The sequence below is a fragment of the Mesoplodon densirostris genome, chromosome 1 (genome assembly GCF_025265405.1).
Source record: "Mesoplodon densirostris isolate mMesDen1 chromosome 1, mMesDen1 primary haplotype, whole genome shotgun sequence".
In the NCBI taxonomy this organism is placed as follows: domain Eukaryota; kingdom Metazoa; phylum Chordata; class Mammalia; order Artiodactyla; family Ziphiidae; genus Mesoplodon; species Mesoplodon densirostris.
The window spans coordinates 44935370-44962417 of record NC_082661.1 but is presented as its reverse complement, the minus strand read 5'-3'; positions in this window follow the sequence as shown (position 1 = coordinate 44962417).

The window sequence follows — 27048 nt, the reverse complement described above, 5'->3', positions numbered from 1 at the left end:
ATTGGAAACAAAACAAAAATTTCCACCCACACAACTTCTAATCAAAATTGTACTGTCCTAACAAGTGGAGTAAGGTAACAACAACAACAAAAAAGACATTAATTATTGGAAGGGAAAAAGTACTGTCTTTATAGGCAGACAAACAAAACTTGTAAGTAGTAAATCATAAGGAATCCTTAAAAAGAGAAACCAGAACTATATGCACATTTAGCAAGTTTATAGAACACAAGGTCAACATAAAAAAATTCTATTTCTACATAACAATGAATAATTATTAAAATATTAAATATTTTATATTATAATTAAATTAATCTATTAATAGTACATTTACTGAAAGATATATGAATGCTGTACCCTAATACCTACAAAATACTGCAAAGAAAAAATTAAGACAAACATCTAATTATTTTTTTAAAGGGGAAATTATTTGTACAGTAATTTCACACAAAAAATGCTCAACATCAACCATTTGGTATGAGGTAAAAGCAAATTAAAAACAAAATGAGATACCAATATGCATGCACAAGAATAGTTAGAAATAAAAAGACTGCAAATGCTGAGTAGGCAAGGATATGGAGGAAGTTGAACACTAAGATATGGCTAATGGGAAAGAAAAATGATAGAACAATGTTAGCTGTATTCAGTTGTATTTATTAAGATTAACGTTTCATTCCAACATGACTAAGTTATTCTATTCTGAAGGAAAATGAAAGCCTGTGCCCACACAGACTTGCACACAAATGTTCGTAGCAGCAACATTTGTAACAGGCAATATGAGGAAAGTTGATATCAAGAGGTGAATGTATAATATCAAGAATTGAATGGATAAAAGGCAGAATTTTCCACATACTGGTATATTATGTAGCAATAAAATGAAAGAAAGTAGTGATACATGAAACAATGTGATTAAATCTCAAGATAGTATGCTAAATAAAAAAAAACTAGACAGAAAACCCAAACAATTTAATATTTATTTAACATTTAATCAAATGCAAAATTATAGCAACAGAAAGAAAATCAGTTGTTGTCAAGGGACATGGGTCAGGGCAGGAATTGACTGCAAAAGGATACTTGGGAACATTTTTGGAGTACGCATATATATTCTAAAACTTAATTGTGTTTATGGTTGCACATTTGCAAATATTTATCAAATATCATCAGATTATATACTCACTTAAAATAGGTGAAAGTTATTGTGAATATATCATACTTCAAGAAAGCTATATTACCTTTTAGAAATGTAAAACATGTAGGGATAGATATATAAAAATATTTGTAAATCCTATGCAAAAAAATAAATATTTCTGAGAGAATTTTAAAAAAACAGTATCTAAATCAATTTAGATATATAAAATGTTCATGGACTAGAAGACTCAGTATTGTTAACATAGCAATTCCCCTTAAATTGCTTTATAGACTCAAAGAAATTCAGGAAGCTAATGGTCTAATATATGTTGAGAATCAAAACATTTTGAAATAAAAGTATAAAGTTGGTCAACTTACGTTATTCCAATTTAGGACTTACTGTAAAAACTACAGTGATCAGAGAATATGGAAATGGCTTAAGAATACACATTAAATCAATAGATTAAAGTCATCAGAAAAATATCTCTGTGTGTTCACCTGAGTTTTCAAAAGAGGTGTCAAGATAATTAAATAGGCAAGAATAGCCTTACTAAAAAAAGATGATGCAAAAACTGAACATCTCTATAAAAAATGAAACCTAACACCATATAGAAAATCTAACACCATATACAAAAACAAAACAAAACAAAAAACTCAAAAAAGTCATAGACCTCAATATAAGAACTAAAATGATAATACTTTTAAAATAAAAATTGAGATTATATTTGGGGCTTTGGGCTAAAGAATTTTTAATAGGACAAAATGGTATGAACTAAAAATAAAAAAATGGAGTTTATCAAAATTACAAAATTGTGCTCTTTGTAAGACATTTTTAACAGAATGTAAACACAGCCATAGACTGGGAGAAATATTCTCAAAATGGATAGCTGATAAAGTCCTATTATGTAGAATATATAACACTTCTAACTTAATAACAAAAAGACAAACAACTCAATTAAAAAAACTGGGCAAAAGATTTGAATTGGCACTTACCAAAAAAGAAAAAAAAGTACCAATGTCAATTAAGAACATGAATAATATTCAACATAATTAAACGTCAGAGAAATGAAAATTAAGCCACAATGAAATACCTCCATCCTCACTGAAACTGAAACAACTTAGAGGGTTTTTAAATTGTTTTTACTTTTTATTTTTTCATATAGTAATATTGCTTTTTTTCTTTTCATGCTCAGTTCCATGTATTTTGACATGTATAGAGTTGTGTAACCACCACCACATTGAGGATGCAGAACAGCTCCATAATTGTGAAATTTCCCTCATGCTTTTGTGACACTTCTACTCACAATCCCTACAACCACTGATCTTTCTGTCATGGATCTTTCTGTTACTTTTCATTTTTCAGTAATGTCAAATAAATGTACGTTACATCACACCGTATGTAATATTTTGATACTAGCTTCTCTCACTCAGTACAATGTTCTAGAGATTTTTCCGTTCACTTTCTTGCATTGTGTCAATAGTTCCTTTTTACTGTTGAATAGTATTCAAGAATTGCCATAAAAAGACTGCCAATACCATGTACTGAGATTACATGGACCAACTGGATATTTTACAACTTAATGTGGGAATGAAAAATGATACAGCTTTTCTGGCAATCAGTTTGGTAGGTTTTTTTTCTTCTTCCAATAAAGTTATATATATATATACTTACCATATGACTCAGAACTTTCATTTCTAAGCATTATTCAAAAGAAATGAAAAACTTAAGTCAGCACAAAGACCTGTCATGACTATTCATATCTTCATTTGTAATGGCCAAAATTTGGCAAAAATCCCAGTGTCTGTCACCTGTTGAATACCTAGACAATTGTGGTGTATTCATACAATGGGACACTGTTCAGCAATAAAAAGGATAAGTGAACCAATATGGATGCATTTATGTTAAGTGAAAGAAGACAGAAATAGCATACTGTATTTTGCATTCCTGAAAAGCAAAATTACAGGTATAAAACAGATTAACCATTGTCAGGACCTGAGAATAGGAGCAGGGGAGAGGGATTGATTACAAAGAGACACATGGAATTTTTTTGCTGTGTTAAAAATATTATAAATCTTGATTTATGACTATATAAATTTCTTAAAATTCACCAAATTATACCCCTAAAAGGGATGAATTTTATTATATATAAATTGCCACAATTTAAGAAAATGACTTCCAAACAGCTTTTTTATTCCAGTATGATTTAGCTATAATTCCTATCTAGGAGAATTTCAATAAGACCTCATTCAAAACACTATCATGAAAACAGAGACTTTCCCTTTTATGAAGTATCTTTTAAATGGGCTATAAGCAAATGTTTTTAATATATCTTTACTATTTTCTATTGCCAAATAGGCCACTATGGTTAATGTGTATATTAGCTTGATCTCTGTTTCTCGTATTTTTTACACTGAGAGCTTGTAGTTGTCCCTCATTAAGTTGCCTTTTCTCTTTTTTCCCCACATAAACTGGACACAGTCTTCTCTTCAAAGATCATCATTCCAGGGCTTCTCTGGTGGCACTGTGTTTAGGAATCCGCCTGCCAATGCGGGGGACACAGGTTTGAGTCCTGGTCCAGAAGGATCCCACATGCCGTGGAGCAACTAAGCCCATGCGCCACAACTACTGAAACCCGTGCCTAGAGCCCATGCTCCACAACAAGAGAAGCCACCACAATGAGAAGCCCATGCACCGCAGTGAAGAATAGACCCAGCTCTCTGCAACTAGAGAAAGCCTGTGTGCAGCCACGAAGACCTAACGCAGCCAAAAAAAAAAAAAATTAATTAATTAAAAAAAATCATCATTCCCCGAATGTATTTTAAATGCATAACTATTCTCGAATTCCTATTCACAAGAATGCTGTTTTATTTTCTTGTTATCACGTGAATGTTATCATGTAAGTGAAGAAATTATATTTTCCAGGCTTCGTGGAATACTTGCAATATTTTTTTTTTTTTTTCTGTACGAGGGCCTCTCACTGTTGTGGCCTCTCCCGTTGCAGAGCACAGGCTCCGGACGCACAGGCTCAGCAGCCATGACTCACAGGCCCAGCTGCTCCGCGGCATGTGGGATCCTCCCGGACCGGGGCACGAACCCGTGTCTCCTGCATCGGCAGGCAGACTCTCAGCCACTGCCCCACCAGGGAAGCCCGAATACTTGCAATTAAAAAAAAAATATTTTCTTTACAAATACATGGGTGCTTGTGATTGCTTGAGATATTCATACCACTGAGCCTGGGTAAACAAAGACCTTAGCTATTTATGATTCAATACATATATAAAGAAATTAAACAGTTCTCAGATTTTTTTTTGTTGTTTGTTTTTGTAATTATATAAATTGGGAGCCATAAATATTTCCATGAGTAATGCCCGTCCGGCGGCCTCACACTCGGCTGCTGCTCCAACCCGGACCCCAGCACCAAGGTGGGAGCAGAACCTAATTCTCAACATATCTATTGAATGCCTACTGCTTCAGGTACTGTTCCAGACTGGGGATAAAACAGAAGCAAAACAGGAAACTCCTTCTGTCATGTGATTTACATTTTGGTGAAGGCAGACAGAGAATAAACAAACAAATAAATACATGATATAATTCTAAAATCCCATATCCAAATTTCTCAAATAAAAAAATCTCTGAAAACTGAAAATCTTCTCATAACTTATTGTCTGGCAAAACTGAACTGTATCTGTCTGAGCTGATACAAACCTCTTTATAATCTTTATTTGTCAGCCTCAGTCTGTCTATTCATATATGTCACTAAGAAGTGTTAGTATGTTTGATTTAGTGGTTGCTATCCTAAACCTTATTGAATGTTCCAGATGTAAAGTATATATCCTGTAGGAATTTCAGATTAGTGTGTCTTATATAATACCACATACACTGATGAATCCTATGAAAGAAATTTTAGCAATATAAGGTTATAGAAAGGGGTAAAACCTATTACTATACTGATTACTCTATTGATGTGACATTTGCGTAGAGAACTGAATGAAGTGAAGGAATCAAATGAGAAAATTCTTCCAGGCAGAGAGAATAGTAAGGTTATGACAAGGGAGATAGAGGGAGAGTTGCCACAGAAAAATAAGTCAATGTAACCACTAAAACAAGATGTTCTGTGGCTGGTTTTAAAGATGAAGGAAGAGACCTTGAGCCAAAGAATGCAAGAAATGCAGCTTTCCAAGTGGAAAAAACAAAGAAACATTCTCCCCTAGAGCCTCTGGAGAAGGTTCAGTCCTGCTGATACTTTAATTTGGACCCAGTGAAACTGATGTTAAACTTTTTACCTCCAGAACCAAAGGAGAATAAATGTGTCTGTTTAAAGCCGCCAAATTTTCAGTTATTTGTTACAGCAGCTATTGGAAGCTAAGACAAATTTTTTTAAAGAGCCACACAGACAAAAACTGTAAAAAGAGCAAAGTCTACTGATCATTTCAAAACTTATTGCCCTACTCAAGGCAGAAGAATGGGGTTTTAGCAATGGATATGATTATGTATAACTTTTGATTGATTTGTTCATATGCATTCTATATTTAAGTATTTTATTTTTAAATTTTATTTTCTAATTTCCCAATGCTAATATAGAGAAACACACTCTTTTTTTAAATTAATTAATTAATTAATTTTTTGCTGCTTTGGGTCTTTGTTTCTGTGCGAGGGCTTTCTCTAGTTGTGGCAAGCGGGGGCCACTCTTCATCACGGTGTGCAGGCCTCTCACTATCGCGGCCTCTCTTGTGGAGCACAGGCTCCAGACGCGCAGGCTCAGTAATTGTGGCTCACGGGCCTAGTTGCTCCGCGGCATGTGGGATCTTCCCAGACCAGGGACTGAACCCGTGTCCCCTGCATTGGCAGGCAGATTCTCAACCACTGCACCACCAGGGGAGTCCAACACACTCTTTTTAATGTTGACCTTGCATCCGGCATTACTGCTAAATTGACTTATTCATTCCAGTAAATTGTTTATACATCCTTTGATATATTTTACATATGCAATAATGTTGACCTACAATTAATGGCAGTTTTCATTTCTTCCTTTCAATCTTTATAACTTTTATTTCTTTTTTTTTGACTTGTTGCTCTAGCATTAACACTTCCATGACACTGTTGAAGAGAAGCAGAGATACTGGACACCCTTATCTTGTAACTTAAGGGAAGAGTATTCAATATTTCACCATTCAGAATGATTTTAGCTGTACTTTTTATTTTATGTATACTTTTTAAGATTAGGTAAGTTTTTCTCTTTTTTAAAAAAATAAATAAATTTATTTATTTATTTATTTATTTTTGACTGTGTTGGGTCTTCGTTGCTGCGCTTGGGCTTTCTCTAGTAACGGTGAGCGGGGGCTACTGTTCGTTGCAGTGCACAGGCTTCTCATTGTGGGAGCTTGTCTTATTGTGGAACATGGGTTCTAGGCGTGTGGGCTTCAGTAGTTGCAGCACACAGGCTCAGTAGTTGTGGCTTGCTGGCTCTAGAGTGCAGGCTCATTAGATGTGGCACACTGGCTTAGTTGGTCTGCAGCATGTGGGATCTTCCTGGGCCAGGGATCGAACCCGTGTTCCCCATATTGGCAGGAAGATTCTTCACCCCTGCTCCACCAGGGAAGTCCAGGTAAGTTTTTTTCAATTGATAGTTTGTTGACAGTTTTTGTCATGAAACGATGGTGAATTTAATCAAATTAATTTGTTGAGATGATCCTAGGGTTTCTCTCCTTTAATTAATATGGTAACTTATGCTAAATAATTTTCAAACATTAATCCAATTTTACATTTACAGAATGAATTCCAGAATCATGATGTATTTTCCTTTGTATATACTGTGTTTTGATTTGCTAATGCTTAATTTACATGTTTATTTGCATCTATGCTGATGAAGTGTACTGACTTGTGATTTTACTTTCTTGTTATGTTCATTTCAGATTGTAACATCAAGGTAATGTTGGTGTCATTAAATAAGTTGAGATGTTCTCCCACTTTCTCTACTCTGTTTTTTTAATGAATTATTTCTTCCTTAAATAATTGGCCGTATTCATTCGTAAAATCATCTTGTTCTGGAGTTTCCTCTGTGGCAATTTTGTTTTGTTTTGCCCTGTTTTATTTTGTTTTAGCATACTTTATTTTAAAAGTAGTTTATAAAACTAACATTTAAACCATTCCAACATCATATAAGCTAAAGGTGTTTATTTTAATGCTAAGAAACAATGTTTAGTAGCATACTTTTAATGTGAAGTAAAATCCATATAAATTAAATTTTCAGGTAGTTAACATAGGCACACAAAAAAATGTAACCCCTATGTCCTTATCTTTCATGCAGCTGCATGTGCACCAATCTTACACTTATAAAGACATTTCAGAACTACCAAGAATTTAAATGATCTACACATGCTCCAAACTCATTTTAAATTTCACTTAACCACTACAAAAAAAATGATATCTATGAACACTACAGAAGTCCTGATATCTTTTCCCTCCACTTATGAAATTTTGCTTTATATTTTGCTGTAGCTCTTGTCAACATTACATAGAAAAGAGCTGGCCTTTGGAATCCATTTACTTTATCCACATCAGCTTTGTTTTGTTTTCTTTTGTTTTTACATTGTATATACTTTCTCATCTTTTTAATTTCAACCAAGTAGGCTGAAATTAGGGTCTTGATATTTAAAACATGTCTTATAAACTGCATACAGTCGTTTCATGGTATGTTTTAACAAATTTTATAATTTTTTCCTTTAATACACATTAAAAATGGTAGGAAAAATGGCTTGAAGTAGTCTCTCAACCTACAAATATAAAAGTTTCATAAACAGAAAACTTCAGTAGCATTACCAAAATTAGAATGATATAAAGTTCAAACACAAAACAAAAAGCAGAACTCAAAAGATATTTTGTATATTTCTATGTCTATGCTTTTATAACAAAGAAGACAATATTGTTACAAAAATTCAGAGGAAATAAAAAACGGCTTTTATTCCCTCTTGCTTGGATCAATCATTTGAAAGCCAAGTTTTGAAGTAGATGCTTTATAAAGCATTTACATTACAAATAAAGAAGAAAAATATGTAGTATACAATTTCTTTCTAACTGCAGTATATTTCTCTTATAAAAATGTCATACTTCACAAGATAAACTTTAAAGTCATATAAGCTCCACATAAAGTTGAGTTGAAGGCAGTGATTTTCCTACCTAATTTTAACATATAATAAACAGGTTAGCAATAAGATCTTCAAAGGTGATTTTTAAAGGAATAATTGCTTTGAGTTGAGTTAATAATAAAAATGGGCTTTATTTGCCTCAAGAAAACCCAGAGGCAAAAGTTACTCCTAACACACTGAAATTTTTGAATATCCCTTAAAGGCAAGAATGACATATTATTGACAGTCATCTGTCAAAACACACAGTACATTCATAAATGATACTTTAATAGTAATGGAGAGGCAGTGAGATGTAGCAGGAAGAACAGGAAAGCAGGACAAAGGATTCTGGCTCTAGCTCTGCCCCTTATTACTTGGGTATATACTTTGGGAGACAAGCCCTCCAGGTCTCCTGATAGGTTAAATGAGAAGGCTGGATTAATTTCTAAGGCCACTTCTAGTAAGAATAAAGTTAATACATGATTTCTCTAGGAAATTTTCAAACTTTGTATTTAAGTATACAAAAAAAAAGTAACCTTAAAAAAATGTAACCTCAAAAACAAATTCAGTATTGAATTTAGTATTTTATGCCTTTTCTGCCTGATGTGACTAATCTAGGTTTGGTCAAATATTTTAGGTTAAGTTTAAATGCACTTCTTAAAGGCTGTTCCTTTCCTCCTCATTCATTGTTGCTTGGGTGGCTTCTATATTGTCATAGGATTAGCTGCATGTCTGACCAACAGTTGGTGTCTGTCAGTGACATTATATCCTGAGATGTTTACATCTTCCAGTCTGGTTCTCTTGCCACCCTCCATATTGCTATCCTCTGAAAGATCTAAATATTGATCTGTATAAACCAACTGCCTTCTTGTCACAGCTCTACAATATGTCCAGGTCTGCTGACTTTGGTCTTTTCTAATATCTGTAAACATCCTGGAAACCTAGGAAAATTCAGCTGTTCCCTCATGCATTTCTGGAAACAAGAGAAACTTTGTTGGCTGCCTCTGTTAATCTCAGTTTAGATACAATTCATTCCATAAATGTCTCCAGTGAATGCCTGTGAAACTACTTGGGATGCAGGGCAGGGTTCTAACTAATATGTCAGAATCTTTAAACTGTGTGGGAGTTGTATTATATCCCCTCACCAGGACATAATCTGAGCAGTGGGCAGGGTGAAGATTTCCTCTACAGAGACATACCTCAGGGTCCTAATTTATCGCTTTGCTTCCTTTATACTCTTTTTTTCACTTTCCCAGGCTTATAGAATTTTTACTTAATTTCACATATTTATGCTTTAGAGGGAGGAAGGTGAAAAGAATCAGATCATATATTCTTCTCCTTCTACTTATTAAGATAGAAAATTAGCTCATGATGCTCAGACTTTGAAATGTATTTTCTCTCAAAAGTGTTGCCATGTTCTTCAAAATTTTGTTTTGAATCTCAAAAGCTTTTAGCGTTTTTCTTTGTCACTTTTTTCTTGAGGAACTTAAGGTGGGTGGTTGGATTTTGCTCCTTGAGCCTGAGGAAAAGCATATGCACAAAGAATGAGCAAGTTGAAATGCACCAGGTAATACTTAAAAATTTTTTTTTTCACATAACTTGCAATGATTTTCCTTTGCCTCAGTTTTTTAAAGTAAGATACTTTTGGCTAGTGAACATTATTTAGCCAGTTAAGGTACATAAAGTTGATGGAAGGATAGAATTTTGTATATATTTTTTAAGAATATAGGTTCTGGAAAATTCTGAAGATACTTAGCTCTCTCCAAAGAATGTAATTTTTCATTTCTGTGGTCTTGAAAGTGTGCAAAAGGAGATGGAAATCGTTTGGATTATCTTATATTCAACTTCTCCTTAAAGTAGCCTGGTCACAGGCTTTTCTCTGTTGCTTTAGGAAAACATGATAATGATTTGGGCCTAAAATTTTAACTCTCAATAAACAATGCCAAAAATAAGTCACAACAACTCTTTATAGCCCAGCTGTTTATCAAAAAGTTTATTCATAAGTCTACAAATATGAACATTACTGAAAACCTATACCCAAAGCAGCATCAGAGATGGAAAACATTGCAATCAAGGGGAAGTCTTATACAAAGGAAAAAAATGTTGTTGTCAAATCACAGAACAGGCTATAAATTATTCATAGACTATCAAACATAGCAAGTCTCTGATGTTATTCAATCACTGGAAAGATTTTAATATAGAGAAAAGCCCCATTCTGTTTTGTAATTGAATATTTGTTTTATTATATTTCATTGTATTGGTTCATTGTCTGCACTAGGAGATGGTTATTCTCTAAAAAAGTAATCTTTCACCAAGGATTGGAAATTAGAAATGATTGGGAGTACAATATAATAGAATAAACAAATTCATCATCAGGGGAACTGAAATGGATTTTGGTTTTCCACAAATAAGTCTTCACTTCTTGTCACAGCTGATCTGCTAGAAGGTCCTGTACCATCATGCAAATATTTCTGAAAACATTACTTTATACATGGTCATTATCACTAGGAGACACGATTAACTTAACGTACTATCATATTATAACTAATGAGTCAAATGAGGTGTACATGAATACTAATCTGACTTAATTTTGCTATTATTTGAAACAGAAAAATAAAACAGTATGAGTATAATTTTGTTATAACAGAAAAATATACTTTTTAAAATTAATTTAAATACTTTTCAAATGATAATTTTCCATTGCTGAAATAATGGAAAATAATATGATTTCCATTTGCTTTCTCAATATTTTAAATAAAAGCATGTGGTACAACTAAAAGAAAAAAGTGCCTACATGTTTGCATGTGTGTTTGTGTGTGTTGTATATGTGTGTTAATACATCTAATGTGTTTTACTACAGGTGCACTGATTTTGTTTAATTTTCCTACATCAATAAATGTTTTCTCCACTTTTTCTTTATTTTTTATTTTGTAAGTACAAACATGATACATGTTTCCATATAAATTTTGAAAAATATATACTTAAATTCAAATTTAAATTCATTAGAATTATATAAAATTAAATACTCAGTTACACTAATGATATTTCAAAGATTCAGTAGGTATGTGACTATTGTGTCCACTGTAATGGACAGTGCAGATGTAGAACATTCCATCGTTGCAGAAATTTCTATCAGACAGTGCAATCTGAAACCATTTTTAGTGGCTACACAATATCCCATTGTTGGATATTGTTGTGGTATCATAATTACTTATGTATTCCTATATTGCTGTATTTTTGCAGTGCTTACAGGTTGATTTTTTGTTTGTTTTTGTTGATGTTGTAGTTATAGTTGTGGTTCTTATTTTATTATTAGAAATAATGCTATAATGCATTATACATAACATTTTTACATTTTTATTTTGGGCATACTAATTGGGTGACTTTGGGCAATTATTCTGAAAACATTTGTACACATTTTTTTTCTTCTGTGGTCATAACTAAAGTTTGTATGGCAGAATTATTGGCTAGAGTACAGAACTCTAGAAAACTACAACTCTAAGTATGGGAAAAATTATTTTGAATTTTAAATAGATTTGGTGGAAGATTTTTAAAATAGTTACACATTGGGGTTTTTAAGAATATTTAACTTTTTGGGGGTCTGAGGTAATTGTGAGCACATGTATTAAGAACTAAGTGAACTAATAAGATTTGGAAAGCTTTAGGCTTGTGTACTTTATAAATTATGGATTGTTATTCAGTATAATTATGTGATAGAATAAACATTGAATGAATTAGCCAATTAAAAGTTTCTGTAAAGTGTTTTTTTGTAACTAAATTTGATTTTTCAAAAGACTTCCTAAAGCTTCCATTTTCTCTTGTAATTTTGAAAATTACTTCTTTTTTTCTGATTTAAAAATATCACATCTTAACTATAAGAGAAAAGTTGTCTAGCCAGTAGATTTTGAAGTCAGAAGGTACTTCACTCAATTGTGAGTGCTGAGCAACCAGAGACAGTTTTTGTTCCATCTCTAAATATCATTCTCCAAACTCCACTGTGTGGCATAATGGCATAAACACATTAGATAATTGCTTTAGAGTTAAACAAGCCTACTTTCAAACCCAAGCTTCAGGACATACTAATTGGGTGACTTTGGGCAAATTATGCGACTTGTTAGCCTCAAAGAGAAAATGAACAATGAACACTTAGAATGGCACATGGCGTATAACAAACTTTCAGTAATTTTTAGCGGTTGTCACTGAAGAGGCTGAACTGAATTAACCCTTGAAGAAACCCTTTTTAACTTCTAATTTAAAAGAATAAAAAAACAGGGGTCCAAAGACATAATGACTTTTTCTAATTTTCACAATTAAAGTAGAAGACACAAAGTATGTAAATCTCTCATGCATTTTCTATTGCACTATTTTTTTTCTGAAGATTTAAAATCTATATCTAGTTTACTTCTCAGTCAAATGAGTCAACTATCACCCATCCCAAGTACCTGTGAATTCATAAATATCAAGGCAGACAGGCTGAAACACAAAGTTCCTGGAGCCCTAGTGCAGGAAAGAAAGATGTAACAACAAAAAGTGTTTAGGCCACTATAGCATGTTTCTGTGCCAGAACAACAGCAAGAAGTGAAGCTATCACAAAAACTGATTTCAGAATCTGAATGTCATTGTACTAAAAGGGATCCTGTGAGGAACATGATGGTAATGAGATTGGGAAAAGACCAGCATAAAATCTGGTTACTACTTCCATCTGGGTTATATTATATCACAGAGCTAAGGGGGAAAAAGCAGTTATTATTATGGCTCATCTAGTAGTCCCAACTTTTCATATGAAAATGGTTTTTAAGGACAAACAATTTGTGGTCCCTACAAGAAATATTGTTGAATCAATAAATAATATATGAAGTGCATATGCATTTACCCAAGGGTTACCAGAACACAATTTTAAAATATTGGTGTGTACTGTGGGATTTAGGAAAAAATAGATTCTGTATGCTACCATTCATATTTAAAATTCCTAGGGAACTAAACCTCCAAAAAATCAAGGAAACTGGAAAAACAAATATGAAGATCAAAAACCTTCCATAAAATACAAATTAGTGGCACAGACTGAAAAGAGAAAGTTATTAAAACCTAGTACAGGAAGAATGACAAACTTTCTCCATTAAATTTCCATACCATAACTTCACCCTTGCCATTGTAGTCATGCCCCATTCAGCAACAGATCCAGAGAGTATGTGTGCAACAATCAGATGTTTAATAATAAATGTCTCATGTGCTCCATATGCTCTATTGGGCAGTTAAGTATATTATCACTGTGATTGCAAGAAACAGGAGCTACTATCATCAGCTTTCTACACTTGACAAAACTGAGGATTAGTCAGTTAAATTATATGCTTGAGGACATAGCTAATTAGTGGTTGACATGGGGTTCAAACAGGAAACTGTCAATGCCAAATTCCAAGAGTGCTAGGAAAGTTTGAATGGTTTAAGGTTTTGAAAACTTTTTGAACCCTTGGAGTGTGGGGGCTCTCCTATCTTCAACATTTTCAGGACCCAAATGTGAAACAAGAGGGCATCAATAGGAAACTTATTTATATCAAATGTCTATGGCACACACCTTTTCTTTTTTTCTTTTGTGGTACATGGGCCTCTCACTGTTGTGGCCTCTCCCGTTGCAGAGCACAGGCTCCAGATGCGCAGGCTCAGCGGCCACGGCCATGGCCATGGCCACAGCCACGGCTCACAGGCCTAGCCACTCCGCGGCATGTGGGATCTTTCCGGGCTGGGACACGAACCCATGACCCCTGCATCGGCAGGCGGACTCTCAAACACTGTGCCACCCGGGAAGTCCCACATAGGCTTTTTGAAACTAACTCTCTAAAACTTACTTAGCAGTAGAAACTCTTTTTGGGATTGATAGGATAGGAAGCATCCAATCATTATCAAAGTCATTAAAGGGAGAAATAAAGACAAAGTCTAATATGTGAGAACTATACCATTGTTTATATTTTCACTTATTTCTTTAACCTCTGTAAAATAGCACATTTAAATTGTCAATTTAGAGTATTTGTTGTTCTCATTTTAAAATATTTACAATTCTTAATTTTAAATAATAATAAAATATTAATTTAAAATGTATTCATTTCCAAAGAATCTGAACAAATATAGACCATATGTATGTTTAATGATTAAAAATTACTCAGCTCTGTATTTAGTTAATCATTAATTTGATAATTAGGTTATTGTGAAATTTTTAAAGAAATAGCTTTAATTTTTTACTATATCCTGAAAGGCATTAGAAAACCTTCAGAAATTGTTTCTCAAACTGTATTCTGCTGGCACGAACACCTAAATCACCTGAGGTGCTTTTTCAAAATGTGTATTTGTGGGACCAGCTTTAAATCTACTGAGGAAAGTATTCATATCTGCACATACTGAAAGAGCTCTGCAGATAATTCTTATACTAAAAAATGTTTGATAAATTGTCTTTAGATTTAAATTTGCCAAAATTCTAGAGACTGCACTCTTAGAGATGTACTGTATCTGGCATTTAATCATAAAACTGATGTTTTAAAGAAAGGGATATTGAGGATACAAAAATTTAAATCAAATGGAGTCTCAGAGTATTTAAAACAAAACAAAAACCAAAAATCATTGATTCAGCCATATATATCAAGAGCCTACATGTACAAGGTAGTGAGTATACTAGGCCCTATGGAAGGCTAAATCTAGAAATATGGTCACTATAACATATTGTAGAGGAGATATACAATTACTCCACTCTTACTCCAAAGCAGATGCTTTAAACAGTAAAGCTCTAAATGTTTTCAGATTCTGTCAATGTTCAAGTTCATGACCTGTGTGTCCGTAACATAAGCATTTGTTACATAATCATGAATTAAACTGTACATGTATGTTTTGCAAAATAAAATAAAATTGCTGTGAGACATCATTAAAATTATTTTTAATTATTATTTTTAAATGGAAAAAAAAGATAGCCTCAAACAACCAAGTAGGCACAATGCTCAAGTAGATAAATTTATTTATAGACTTCAACATTTTTCTCTTCAATTATCTACTGCAAAACTCATCAGCTAAGTTTAAAATGTACGAAGATACAACGTATTTTATCCTGGAAAACTCAGTCTCTAAGGAAGGCAGAGAAATGGACCTGGATAGCAGGTCCATTTTCTAGGACTCTAAGACTCAGAAACACCCTTATGGAAAAGTTTTAGCCATTTTGCCAGGATTTTCCAGAAACTTATCTCAGTTCAATCTGAAATTAACATTAGGACCAATAGGTGAAAGCTGCAAGATGCAGAGTTTGCATCAGTGTAAAAGAAAATTCATAATTGGAAGTAACTAAATGTGGAATGGGCCTATTGCAGTGCCATGAATTTCTTGTTATTAAATGGAGTCAGTAGATGACCTGTTCATAGAGATATGCTAAACCAGAAGTTTAACTAGAAGTTAAAGTAGGTATTATCTAGTTCCCCTCAAATACTATTTTTTTCAGATTCTGATATTTTATTATTTAGATGAGTTAATAATCCTTCTGAAATTATGTAACATGATAAAAGATGTCATTCATTAGTGAATTTGATCAAAGATCTACCAAAGTATGAAAATTTATGAACAGACTCTCTGGTGTAGCAAAGAAAGATCTCTTTAAATTTCAACCCTGCATGTCCAAGATAATGAATGCACCTGCTAAAAGAGATATGAATATATATATAATATATATATATACAGTATATATGTATAAAATGTTCCTATTGTTCACATAGAAGTTGTAGAATTTCTATGGGAGAAGGTTATTTCTTGTAATATATCTGATTAGCTAAAAGATACAGCATATTATAATCTGTTCATTTCTAAAACAGCTTTGTTGAAAGATTATATTATGTTTAATACTTTGTTGGCTTCTCCCTTCAGTATCACATAACCAAAAGATATCTTTAAACAACATTCTTTCATAAGAATCTTTCATCTTCAAAGATGATGCAATTCTGGGGTTTAGAATGTTATAACTTTCCTTTACCTGGAGATAGCAAAACAATGTAACTATAACCATGAACAAAGCAGAACACTAAAATTGTTTGGAAAAATGGGCTTGAAAACGTTCAGAGAACTATTCTCCTTGTCACTGGATAAATGTTACCTACTTTACCGCCTTTGGAAACCAATTTCAAGTTTTTTCTGAAAACTTTTTTTCAAGACATTAGAAAAAACAGATTCATGAATACAGTTTCTTTCTTCAAGTACATTTGAGTATATAAATGCTTTAGCTTAAAAATATTCTGGTTATAATTTTATTCTTTTCAGTTGAATCTTAATCATTTTGGTTATGCAACTTAAAACTAAATTTGAAAAATGGAAAGAAAAGGCATGTAAAATACTACTAAGAATTAAATTACCCAAACTTGACTTATCATTATAGTATCAAGTTTTAAGAGGTTTATCTTGCCTCTAATATCACTGCAGAAAATAGTTTTTATTAGACCACACTCTGATTAACTCTACCTGAATATTCCTGAAGGTCTGTTCATATCTTTTGCCCATTTTTTAATGCTATTTTTTAAACCAAAGTATAGTCTTTTGCCCATTTATATATGTTTTTGTTTCTTTTCTTATTGTTGATTTTTCAGAGTTTTCATACATTTTGGATAACAGTTCTTTATCAGATATATGTTTGGCAAAGACATTTTCACAGTCTGGGTGCTTGACTTTTCATTCTCTTAACAATGTATTTTGCATAACAGAAGTATTTCATTTTAATGATATCCAACTTATCCATTTTTTCTTTCATGAATCATGGTTTATTGTTTTATCTAAAAAGTCATCATGAATCCCAAGGTTAACCAAATTTTTCAGTGTTATCTTCTAGGAGTTTCATAGCTTTGTATTTTACATTTAGGTATATAATCAATTTTGAAACAATGTCAACAGTGTAATGACAATGTCTAGATTCTTTTTTTTTTTTTGCATGTGTATGTCCATTTGTTCCAGTACCACTTGTTGAAAAGACTATACTTCCTCCAATCAACTGCTTTTGTTGTTTTGTCAAAGATCAGCTGACTCCTGTTGTATGAATCTATCTCTAAACCCTTTATTCTGTTCCATTGATCTATTTGGTTACTCTTCCACAAACACTGCATTGACTTGATTATTGTCACTTTATACTAAGTCTTGAAGTTGGGTAGTGTCTGTCCTTGGACTTTGTTCTTCAATATTGTGTTGTCTGTTCCCTGTCTTTTGCCTTCCATATACATTTTAGAATGTTTGTCAATAACCATAAAATAAATTGCATTGAACTTATAAAGCTGGAAAGAACTGATATCTTGATAAAAGACTCAATATTGAATCTTCCTTTTCATGTACATAGAATATGTCTCCAATTTTAAGATTTTCTTTGATATCTTTCATTAAAGTTTGTAGTTTTGTTCATATAGGTCTTGTACAGATTTTGTTTAATTTATACAAGTACAAGTGACCTTTGAACAATGCAGGCATTAGGAATGCCGACCTTCCATGCAGTCAAAAATCTGCATAAAACTTATTGTTGGTCCTCCATACATGCGGTTCTGCAACTGCAGATTTAACCAATCACAGATCATGTAGTACTGTAATATTACTATTGAAAAAAATCTCCATGTAAGTGGACCTGCACAATTCAAACCTGCATTGTTCAAGGCTCGACTGTATTTCCTTTTTTGGTGCTAATGTAAGTAGTATTGTGTTTTCAATTTCCAATTCCAGTTGTCAATTGATGGTATATGAGAAGGCGATTGGCTATTGTATACTAACCTTGTATCCCGCAACCTTGCTATCATTTCCTATTAGTTCCAGGAGTTTTTTTGTTATTTTGGTTGATCTTGGAATTTTCTACATAGATAATTATGTCATCTGTGAATAAAAACAGTTTTACTTCTTCCTTCCCTATCTGTACACCTTTACTTTCCTTTGCTGGTCTTACTGTATTAGCTGAGGCTTCCAGTAAAATGTTGAATATGAGTGATAGGAGTAACCAAAGACTTTTAAGATGTTATAATTCAGATTCCATATTCCACTATTTATAAAAAACACTTTTCTTATATTTTAACATCTCTAACAATCTATATGTATCTTATCATTGATGAGGTTTTTTAAAAAGTTGTGTCATATTTAAAGTGTTTCTTTTTATTTTTTCTTTTTAATAGTACATAAAAAACAGTGTATGTTAAAAAGCAATGCTGTCCTAACAAGAATTAAATATAGAAAAATAGAAAAATAGTATACTTCAAGAATAAATCTGAGAGACTTCCGGGTAAGATGGCGGAAGAGTAAGACGCGGAGATCACCGTCCTCCTCACGGATACACCAGAAATACAGCTACACGTGGAACAACTCCTACAGAACACCTACTGAACGCTGGCAGAAGACCCCAGCCCTCCCAAAAGGCAAGAAACTCCCCACATACCTGGGTAGGGCAAAGCGGAGAGATTCCCGCACAGAGGATCGGTGCCGAGCGGCACTCACCAGCCCAAGAGGCTTGTCTGCTCGCCTCGGCGGCACTGGAAGCTGAGGCTCGGGCTTCGGTCAGAGCGCAGGGAGAGGACTGGGGCTGGTGGCGAGAACTCAGCTGGAAGGGGGCTAGTGAGCCACAGCTAGCTGGCAGGGAGTCCAGGAAAACTCTGGAGCTGCTGAAGAGGCAAGAGACTTTTTCTTCCCTCTTGGTTTCCTGGTGCGCGAGGAGAGGGGATTAAGAGCGCTGCTTAAAGGGGCTCCACAGACGGGCGCGAGTCACGACTGAAAGCGTGGAGCCCAGTGACGGGCGTGGGACGCTGGGGCTGCTGCTGCTGCCGCCAAGAAGCCTGTGTGGGAGCACAGGTCACTGTCCACACCGCCCTTCCGGGAGCCTGTGCACGCCACCACTGCTGGGGTCCCGGGATCCAGGGGCAGCTTCCCTGGGAGAACGCACGGCGCACCTCGGGCTGGTGCAACGTCACGCCGAACTCTGCCGCTGCAGGCTCGCCCCGCACTCCGTGCCCCTCCCTCCCGCCCGGCCTGAGTGAGCCAGAGTCACCGAAGAGGCTGCTCCTTTAACCCTGTCCTGTCTGAGCGAAGAACAGACGCCCTCCAGTGACCTACATGCAGATGCGGGGCCAAATCCAAAGCTGAGAACCAGGAGCTGTGAGAACAAAGAAGAGAAAGGGAAACCTCTCCCAACAGACTCAGAAGCAGCGGATTAAAGCTCCACAATCAACTTGATGTACCCTGCATCTGTGGAATACATGAAGAGACAACAAATCATCCCAAATTGAGGAGCCAGGAGTCAGTGCTGTGCCTCTGAGGTGGGAGAGCCAACTTCAGGACACTGGTCCACAAGAGACCTCCCAGCTCCACATAATATCAAACGGCGAAAATCTTCCAGAGATCTCCATCTCAACACCAGCACCCAGCTTCACTCAACGACCAGTAAGCTACAGTGCTGGACAATCTATGCCAAACAACTAGCAAGACAGGAACACAACGCCACCCATTAGCAGAGAGGTGGCCTAAAATCATAAAAAGTCCGCGGACACCCCAAAACACACTACCAGACGTGGACCTGCCCACAAGAAACACAAGATCAAGCCTCACCCACCAGAACACAGGCACTAGTCTCCTCCACCAGGAAGCCTACACAACCCACTAAACCAACCTTAGCCACTGGGGACAGACACCAAAAACAACAGAAACTACGAACCTGCAGCCTGCAAAAAGGAGACCCCAAACACAGTAACATAAGCAAAATGAGAAGACAGAAAAACACACAGCAGGAGAAGGAGCAAGAAAAAAACCCACCAGACCTAACAAATGAAGAGGTAATAGGCAGTCTACCTGAAAAAGAATTCAGAATAATGATGGTAAAGATGATCCAAGATTCTGTTTCCCAGATCCAAAATCTTGGAAATAGAATAGACAAAATGCAAGAAACAGTTAACAAGGACCTAGAAGAACTAAAGATGAATCAAGCATCGATTAAAAACACAATAAATGAAATAAAAAATACTCTAGATGGGATCAATAGCAGAATAACTGAGGCAGAAGAATGGATAAGTGAGGTGGAAGATAAAATAGTGGAAATAACTGCTGCAGAGCAAAATAAAGAAAAAAGAATGAAAAGAACAGAGGAAAGTCTCAGAGACCACTGGGACAACATTAAATGCACCAACATTCGAATTATAGGGGTTCCAGAAGAAGAAGAGAAAAAGAAAGGGACTGAAAAAATATTTGAAGAGATTATAGTTGAAAACTTCCCTAATATGGGAAAGGAAATAGTTAATCAAGTCCAGGAGGCACAGAGAGTCCCATACAGAATAAATCCAAGGAGAAATACGCCAAGACACATATTAATCAAACTGTCAAAAATTAAACACAAAGAAATCATATTAAAAGCAGCAAGGGAAAATCAACAAATAACACACAAGGGAATCCCCATCAGGATAACAGCTGATCTCTCAGCAGAAACTCTACAAGAAAGAAGGGAGTGGCAGGACATAATTAAAGTGATGAAGGAGAGAAACCTGCAACCAAGATTACTCTACCCAGCAAGGATCTCATTCAGATTTGATGGAGAAATTAAAACGTTTACAGACAAGCAAAAGCTGAGAGAGTTCAGCACCACCAAACCAGCTTTACAACAAATGCTAAAAGAACTTCTCTAGGCAAGAAACACAACAGAAGGAAAAGACCTACAATAATGAACCCAAAACAATTAAGAAAATGGGAATAGGAACATACATACCGATAATTACCTTAAATGTAAATGGACTAAATGCTCCCACCAAAAGACACAGATTGGCTGAATGGATACAAAAACAAGACCCATATATATGCTGTCTACAAGAGACTCACTTCAGACCTAGAGACACATACAGACTGAAAGTAAGGGGATGGAAAAAGATATTCCATGCAAATGGAAACCAAAAGAAAGCTGGAGTAGCAATTCTCATATCAGACAAAATAGACTTTAAAATAAAGACTACTAGAAGAGACAAAGAAGGACACTACATAGCGATAAAGGGATCGATCCAAGAAGAAGATATAACAATTGTAAATATTTATGCACCCAACATAGGAGCACCTCAATACATAAGGCAAATACTAACAGCCATAAAAGGAGAAATCGACAGTAACACAATCATAGTAGGGGACTTTAACACCCCACTTTCACCAATGGACAGATCATCCAAAATGAAAATAAATAAGGAAACACAAGCTTTAAATGATACATTAAACAAGATGGACTTAATTGATATTTATAGGACATTCCATCCAAAAACAACAGAATACACATTTTTCTCAAGTGCTCATGGAACATTCTCCAGGATAGATCATATCTTGGGTCACAAATCAAGCATTGGTAAATTTAAGAAAATTGAAATTGTATCAACTATCTTTTCCGACCACAATGCTATGAGGCTAGATATCAATTACAGGAAAAGAGCTGTAAAAAATACAAACACATGGAGGCTAAACAATACACTACTTAATAACAAAGTGATCACTGAAGAAATCAAAGAGGAAATCAAAAAATACTTAGAAACAAATGACAGTGGAGACACGACGACCCAAAACCTATGGGATGCAGCAAAAGCAGTTCTAAGAGGGAAGTTTATAGCAATACAATCCCACCTTAAGAAACAGGAAACATCTCGAATAAACAACCTAATCTTGAACCTAAAGCAATTAGAGAAAGAAGAACAATAACATCCCAAATTTAGCAGAAGGTAAGAAATCATAAAAATCAGATCAGAAATAAATGAAAAAGAAATGAAGGAAACGATAGCAAAGATCAATAAAACTAAAAGCTGGCTCTTTGAGAAGATAAACAAAATTGATAAACAATTAGCCAGACTCATCAAGAAAAAAAGGGAGAAGACTCAAGTCAATAGAATTAGAAATGAAAAAGGAGAAGTAACAACTGACACTGCAGAAATACAAAAGATCATGAGAGATTACTACAAGCAACTCTATACCAATAAAATGGACAAACTGGAAGAAATGGACAAATTCTTAGAAATGCACAACCTGCAAAGACTGAATCAGGAAGAAATAGAAAATATGAACAGACCAATCACAAGCACTGAAATTGAAACTGTGATTAAAAATCTTCAAACAAACAAAAGCCCAGGACCAGATGGCTTCACAGGTGAATTCTATCAAGCATTTAGAGAAGAGCTAACACCTATCCTTCTCAAACTCTTCCAAAATATAGCAGAGGGAGGAACACTCCCAAACTCATTCTATGAGGCCACCATCACCTTGATACCAAAACCAGACAAGGATGTCACAAAGAAAGAAAAGTACAGGCCAATATCACTGATGAACATAGATGCAAAAATCCTCAACAAAATACTAGCAAACAGAATCCAACAGCACATTAAAAGGATCATACACCATGATCAAGTGGGGTTTATTCCAGGAATGCAAGGATTCTTCAATATACGCAAATCAATCAATGTGATACACCACATTAACAAATTGAAGGAGAAAAACCATATGATCATCTCAATAGATGCAGAGAAAGCTTTCGACAAAATTCAACACCCATTTATGATAAAAACCCTGCAGAAAGTAGGCATAGAGGGAACTTTCCTCAACATAATAAAAGCCATATATGACAAACCCACAGCCAGCATCGTCCTCAATGGTGAAAAACTGAAACCATTACCACTAAGATCAGGAACAAGACAAGGTTGCCCACTCTCACCACTCTTATTCAACATAGTTTTGGAAGTTTTAGCCACAGCAATCAGAGAAGAAAAGGAAATAAAAGGAATCCAAATCGGAAAAGAAGAAGTAAAGCTGTCACTGTTTGCAGATGACATGATACTATACATAGAGAATCCTAAAGATGCTACCAGAAAACTACTAGAGCTAATCAATGAATTTGGTAAAGTTGCAGGATACAAAATTAATGCACAGAAATCTCTGGCATTCCTATATACTAATGATGAAAAATCTGAAAGTGAAATCAAGAAAACACTCCCATTTACCATTGCAACAAAAAATAAAATATCTAGGAAAAAACCTACCTAAGGAGACAAAAGACCTGTATGCAGAAAATTATAAGACACTGATGAAAGAAATTAAAGATGATACAAATAGATGGAGAAATGTACCATGTTCTTGGATTGGAAGAATCAATATTGTGAAAATGACTCTACTACCCAAAGCAATCTACAGATTCAATGCAATCCCTATCAAACTACCACTGGCATTTTTCACAGAACTAGAGCAAAAAATTTCACAATTTGTATGGAAACACAAAAGACCCCGAATAGCCAAAGCAATCTTGAGAACGAAAAATGGAGCTGGAGGAATCAGGCTCCCTGACTTCAGACTATACTACAAAGCTACAGTAATCAATACAGTATGGTACTGGCATAAAAACAGAAAGATAGATCAATGGAACAGGATAGAAAGCCCAGAGATAAACCCACGCACATATGGTCACCTTATCTTTGATAAAGGAGGCAGGAATGTACAGTGGAGAAAGGACAGTCTCTTCAATAAGTGGTGCTGGGAAAACTGGATAGGGACATGTAGAAGTATGAGATTAGATCGCTCCCTAACACCATACACAAAAATAAGCTCAAAATGGATTAAGGACCTAAATGTAAGACCAGACACTATCAAACTCTTACAGGAAAACATAGGCAGAACACTCTATGACATAAATCACAGCAAGATCCTTTTTGACCCACCTCCGAGAGAAATGGATATAAAGACAAAAATAAACACATGGGACCTAATGAAACTTAAAAGCTTTTGCACAGCAAAGGAAACCATAAACAAGACCAAAAGACAACCCTCAGAATGGGAGAAAATGTAAATGAAGCAACTGACAAAGGATTAATCTCCAAAATTTATAAGCAGCTCATGCAGCTCAATAACAAAAAAATAAACAACCCAATCCAAAAATGGGCAGAAGACCTAAATAGACATTTCTCAACAGAAGATATACAGACTGCTAACAAACACATGATAGGATGCTCAACATCTTTGCTCATTAGAGAAATGCAAATCAAAACTACAATGAGATATCATCTCACACCAGTCAGAATGGCCATCATCAAAAAATCTAGAAACAATAAATGCTGGAGAGGGTGTGGAAAAAAAGGAACACTCTTGTACTGCTGTTGGGAATGTGAATTGGTACAGCCACTATGGAGAACAGTATGGAGGTTCCTTAAAAAACTACAAATAGAGCTACCATATGACCCAGCAATCCCACTACTGGGCATATACCCTGAGAAAACCATAATTCAAAAAGAGACATGTACCAAAATGTTCATAGCAGCCCTATTTACAATAGCCCAGAGCTGGAAACAACCTAACTGTCCATCATCGGATGAGTGGGTAAAGAAGATGTGGCACATATATACAATGGAATATTACTCAGCCATAAAAAGAAATGAAATTGAGCTATTTGTAATGAGGTGGATGGACCTAGAGTCTGTCATACAGAGTGAAGTAAGTCAGAAAGAGAAAGACAAATACTGTATGCTGACACATATATATGGAATTTAAGAAAAAAAAATGTCATGAAGAACATAGGGGTAAGACAGGAATAAAGACACAGACCTACTAGAGAATGGACTTGAGGATATGGGGAGGGTGAAGGGTAAGCTGTGACAAAGTGAAAGAGCGGCATGGACATATATACACTACCAAACGTAAGGTAGATAGCTAGTGGGAAGCAGTCGTATAGCACAGGGAGATCAGCTCGGTGCTTTGTGACCTCCTGGAGGGGTGGGATAGGGAGGGTGGGAGGGAGACGCAAAAGGGAGGGGATATGGGAACATGTGTATATGTATAACTGATTAAATTTTTTATAAAGCAAAAAATTAAAAAAAAATTTAAAAAAAGAATAAATCTGCTTATTACATAGTTGAAGAGTGGCAAAAATCATATTTTCATTGTTCAAATAGCATGTTAAGTGACCCAGCTGTGGGTCTTGAACTACTGTTTCATAGAATATGTCAATTTTCTTGTGGCCTTGATTGCTTTGTTCTGACTGTACCTCCAGATACTAACACTGCTACATTTTGCTTCCTTTACCTATCCAAATTTTGATCATATTTTTACACTAAAATCCCAATTGCTAGAAGAATCTTTTCCTTTTCTTTGTCATTAGTTAACTTTATTCTACATAGCATGCAATAACTTTACAGTTTCTACCACAGAGCGTAGACAAATGCTGTGTACATAGAAGACGCTCCAACCTAGCTAATATATTTGCTCATCGGGGAAAGTGAAAATGCTAAAATCACTTCCCTCCCAATCCATAAATAACCAACCTTTGCCCTTGCTAATGACATGCCTTCTACCTATCAAAACAAAATAACCAAAATGGAGTTAGCCACTTGCTAACTTCATAACTTCTGACACATAATTTCATGACTCTAAGTCTCAATTTTCTCACCTGTAAAATAGGGGTAATAATAGCTCATCTCATATGGTTTGTCTGGGGACCAAGTCTATGTAAGGAGTTTGGCTCAGTGCTTGGCATAGAGTACTCACTCTTATAAATACTAGCTATTAATATTATTAGTATTAGTATCATATTTCTTAGTGGCACCATAGAATAGCTGTCTCTCAGGTAATTTTCATAGAGAAAAATCTAAAATTCTGGTATGTGCTAAAGATTTCTTGGACTCTGCCTAGTTTGGGTTAACCTTAAAGTAGACACTGAAGCCAATATTTAGGCAGAGATAGTTTATATGGGATGTGTTGCCACGAAACACAGAGTGAGAAACTGGGGAAGTGAGACATGGAAGGGAGAAAAGCCAGTTAAGGGTAAGTTAAGGTCATAGCCATGTGCAGACTCCATGTCATATGGACTCATAAAAGCCAACTGTTAAATTCTCAGGACTTTTGCAAACCAGTAATTAAACACAGCCATTGTTAAAAATTAAATGATATAAAATTCAGTTAAATCAATTATGTTTAAAAATATGTTTAAAAATAGAGGAAAAATTATTTTTTTACTGTTGGCTATTAACTATTTTGCTTGTTATAACTGTAACTGATTAACATGCAAGAAATTGTGTATGGGTCATGAGACTAAAATTAAAACGCATAGATTCTTTATCACACAGACACATACATTTGTTGGGGGGGTTGTGGTGTATATATTATCTTATTGATGACTAGATAAGTGTTTTAGAGCATATATATTAGGATTTGGAATCAGAAAAAGTTATAGCTTTTTTGTTTTGTTTTAGTTTAATCTTTCTAACCTTCAGATTTCCCACAATAAAACAAGTATAATAATATTTAATTCAATATTGTTACAAGGTTTAAAATAAGATAATATATGTAAAGGAGGTGCTTGAAATGTAGGAGGTACTAGACGTGTAATAATATTGTGTTTCTTTCTTATTTGGCTAAAATAAAATTATTTATTTCAAGTTAAGTTTCTATGATTGTTATTTATCTTGTTTATATATTATCCAAGTCCTTTACTTTTTTCTCTTATTCCTTTTCACTTCCTAACTCTTAACAATCTCATACTTCCTCAGGATTTTTGCTAAAGAAAGAGAGAGAGGTTGAACTTTAGATCAGTTAGTACTGCTCTTGCTGTACTTGCCATAAAAAGGTTGTGTGGGACAAATTGGAAATAAGTGACTTAATGAGCATCCTATACTATTTGTTGAGTTGGATAATTTAGCTAACCCTTAAATATATGAAATATGTTTAAATTTATACAGCCTTAAATACAGTTTCATGAGAGGAGAGACCATATCACTATTTTTTCTTACTTAAAAGCTATACTTAAAAGCCTGATACAGAAGGTGCTCAATAAATGTT